Source organism: Carlito syrichta, unplaced genomic scaffold, assembly GCF_000164805.1.
Source record: "Carlito syrichta isolate Samal-C Ts95f unplaced genomic scaffold, Tarsius_syrichta-2.0.1 Scaffold183817, whole genome shotgun sequence".
Taxonomy (NCBI): domain Eukaryota; kingdom Metazoa; phylum Chordata; class Mammalia; order Primates; family Tarsiidae; genus Carlito; species Carlito syrichta.
In genome coordinates, this window is record NW_007127913.1 from 1201 (window position 1) to 5199 (window position 3999).

Genomic DNA, 3999 nt, shown 5'->3' on the forward strand with positions numbered 1-3999 from the left:
TTTCTCACCATGTTTAAAATTCATGAAGCCATATCCACATAGACAAATGCTTATTAATTGATAAATTGCTTTATTGACTCTAATGACAAAAGTACAGGCTTTGCACACTGTAATGCAATTGCAACTAAAGTGAATTTTCTATTGTCTATTTGGTTGGAAATATAATTTTGAGTAGTTTTACATCATGTCTGTTTTTTTACAATATTACATTGGATTACTAAAGAATGTATCTCTCAAATAAGCACATTTTCAAGGAAAAAGAAACTTTCAACTTATTACAATATACCACATCGTATCAAAATATGATCCTCTGTATATTCTATGGATAGTTGGCATTCTGAGAAGCAAAATTGGTAGAATTACATAAATGACCCCAATTTCTACCCTTCTCTATGTATATCCACTTTTCTTTTTGACTTCACAGCTCCTTCTATCATAAAAATAGACTCTATTCCCTTCATATTAAACCTGGGTTGAACTTGTGATTTGTGTTGCCAGTTGAATGGAATGCATCACAATAGATACTGCCATTTAATAGACTGAAAAGGTCAAGGTCAAGAAGCATTGCATGCTTCATGTCTATCTCTTTTAGTGATCTGTCTCTGTAATAAAAACAAGCCCAGACTATTCCCATAGTATATGAGAGACCACATGGAGGAGAGCTGGATCATGCCAGTCAAGACCTTCCTAGACCAGTCATCATATAACCAACCAACCTCAAACTGACTACAAATACATGATTAAAACATATTGAAATTATTTTATCTTGACCTGGATCAGAAGAATCATCTTGCAAATGTGTACATTTCTGAGCAAAAAACTGGACTTTTTGGGTGAAATGTCATGGTGGTTTTTTTTAACACATAGCATTGACTGTGGTCATAAATAATTCAAACAACTTTACATGCCTATGAAAATTTGACTATTGTAAGTATTTAGTGGTAGTTAATGCACCTATTTGGTGATATTTCAGGTATGTACATTTTCCTTCCAGTGAATTTACTTTTAATTTAATGATGTGCTTAAATGGACACACCTACAGATTTTGAAAAATATAATGTTTATGAACATTACTATGGTAAAAAGTATCTGTTTCTTTACGTATTAAGAATATAGTGTTTTCTTATGTTCTGAATTTTAAAAAAAATTTCCAGCATCATTTGTATATTTGTGTGTGCACACTATATAAGAACAGAATTTTTATTCACGTTTATTTATTGATTTTATTGATTTGGAAATGAATGATTTAATTTTGTGAGATTTCCATGTGTTCTAACAGATGTATGTAAAGTGTTTGGTTTTAGACTGGTATTATTTTTATTTATAAAAGAATAAGCAAGAAAATAGAAGCATATAAATGGTAAATGGTAGAGTTGTTTTTTCTTTAAGCACAACATAAGAGACTTCATATTTTTAATTCTAATATTTATTGGCATTTCTAACTCTAATAATCAATTAAGTAATATTTGTTAAATGACTAATTTAATGAATAAAAATGAATAAATTTCGGGGATGTTTATATCTCATAGAAGAGTTAATATATCTTTGAAATTATTTACAATCCCCTTGTTATTACTTAAGCTGCAATCCACTTTATTATACTTATTATGTCTGTTATTAATTAAATGCTTAGTTTATGTCAGCATATTCTAAATGCTTTGCAAGCATATATTCGTTAAGAGTTGAATGTTGAGGAGGAGAGAAAAACAAATCGAAATCAAATAAAAAGTAGCTCAACTTCTATGAAAAGCAGTGTGGTAATTTCTCAAAGAACTAAAAATTGAACTTCCTTATGATTCAGCAATCTCCCTCCTGGGGATAGAACCAGGGGAACATAATTTGCTCTACAAAAAACACACCTGCACATGCATGTTTATTACAGCACTGTTCATAATCGCAAAAACCATGGAACCAATACAGATGCTCATCAACAATGGACTGGATAAAATAAATGCAGTACATATATACATGATGAAATATTATACAGTTATAAAGAACAAAGTCATGCCTTCACACAACTTGGATGCAGCTAGAGACTATCTTACCAAGTGAAGTATTGCAGAAACAAAGAAGTGAGTACTGCATATTCTCACTCATAAGCAGGCCCTGAATATTAGTCACACTAGCACAAAGGTAAAATTGTCAGACGCTGGACACTGCTAGGGGAGGTGCGGAGAAAGTAGGGAGGGGAGCACATAGCAACACCCTGGGTATCTGGTCCACTGTCAGGAGGAGAGAGGACCAGCTACAAGCCCAAATTCCACCTGTGTGGAATTTACCTATGTAGTAAATCCACACTTGGACTTCACAATTCTAAAATTTAAAAAAAATAAAAGTTTTATCATAAAGATAGGAGGTAAAACTCAGGGTTAGGAATACAAACATTGATAGAACTTTATTGGTTTATGATATTCACAAGTCACAACCAAAAAAGATACATTTGAGAAATACTGATACCAAGATCATTTGAATGCTCAAATTGACTTAAATATTCCCAACCTTGGTGGAAAAGTTACTGCTGCTGGATTGACAACTTGTGTAAAATTTCACAGAGTAGAAACGAGGCACTTCCAATAGTATAATCTTCAGAGAAGAAAAAGTATATAGTTATTATAGTGCATTTCTGGTTTTTGTTTTTTGGGGGTTTTTTTGGTTGGTTTCGGTGGGGATGTTCTCTAAAGGGCGTCATATAGATATTTATATATATATAAATTATTAATGTGGGGAGGGGCGGGGCATACATCGCAGAGGGGGCGCGCGCTACGGGGCGGGGGCGGCACACGATGCTAAACAAAACAGCCACATCTAACAGATGAAATAATCACACGAAGGGGAGGGGAGCGGCCACCCAGGGTGGGCACGGGTAGGAGGAAAGCAGGGAGAGCGAGGAAGAGGGGCCTGGTGCGAGACACCGCGCGCGTGCTGTCCCCGCCCTTGTCCCCGCCTCCGCACACCCCTTGGTCTCTGCCTTCGATCCACGGTCATTCCCCGCCTCCGCAGCTGGGGAGGCGAACCCGGCGCTGGGGGCAGGCCGAGGCCTACAAGGTCCAGGCGCTAAAGCCACGGGTGAGCTCTTCATCGCAGACTCTACAGCGGCTTGTCGCTGTCCTTCAGGTAACTGTAGTAGTCCTCCGGGGCGGGCAGCGACACGCTGTGCAGCGGGTGGTGGGCGTGCAACCACTGCTGCTGCTCTGGCGCCAGGGGCTGCAGCTTGGACGACCGCGCGTGCATGGCCTGCAGCTGGTGCGCTGCGGACATCGGGGCGGAGAGCGAGGCCGGCAGGTCCCGGTAGGGGGCGGGAAAGAGCTGGTGGCGAAGAACTTCGTTCTAGGCAGAGGGTAAGGAAGAAGGGGGTTAGGGAGGGTCCCAGCTGGGTAGGGGATCCGAGTAAGGTGAGACCCTGAGGCCAGGGGTCAATGAGAGGGTGCACCGCAGCAGAGGCTGCATGGATGGCGTCCTGCTGTTGCAGGTGCGAGTGGATGTGCGAGTGCTGGTGGTGGTGTGGCGGGGGGGGGGGGGGGGGTCACGTTGAGCATCTGCAGCCGCGCCAGCAGGTCGTTGTCCAGGGCTGCCACCCTTTCCGCGTGCTGCCGCTCGGGCCGCCAGCCACTCCGCGTAGGACATGTCCGGACGCAGGGCTGGCCCGGCCGCCAGAGCCAGCCGCTCTCGCTCCAGGGGAAGGGGAAAGGGTGCAGGCCGATCGGGCCAGGCTGCAGGGCCAGGCCCCCGTGTCGCGGGAAGGGATCCAGGCCCCGCCCAGGGACCCCGTGCAGGGGTTCCAGTTCGCTGGGCTTCACCTCGGAATCCCGGTTTGAGGCAGTCGCGGAGGTCTCGTTCCCGGGCTTCCCGCTCCCTCTCCCGGGCAGCCGGGTCGCTGCTGTACAGGGCCGGGACGTTGTAGCCCAGGAGTCCTGGGTCCACCGCGCCCAGGGGCACGTAGACGGGGTGGTTGCGGTTGCCGGGAGACATGACGGGAGGCCGGGCTACACGCTGAGGGGG

General features: G+C 43.7%; 1 pseudogene; it reads right to left on the bottom strand.

The window, feature by feature from the left end:
- Nucleotides 1–3087: 3087 nt before the first annotated feature.
- Nucleotides 3088–3996, bottom strand: LOC103252943 (annotated as a pseudogene).
- Between the last annotated feature and the right edge of the window lie 3 nt (nucleotides 3997–3999).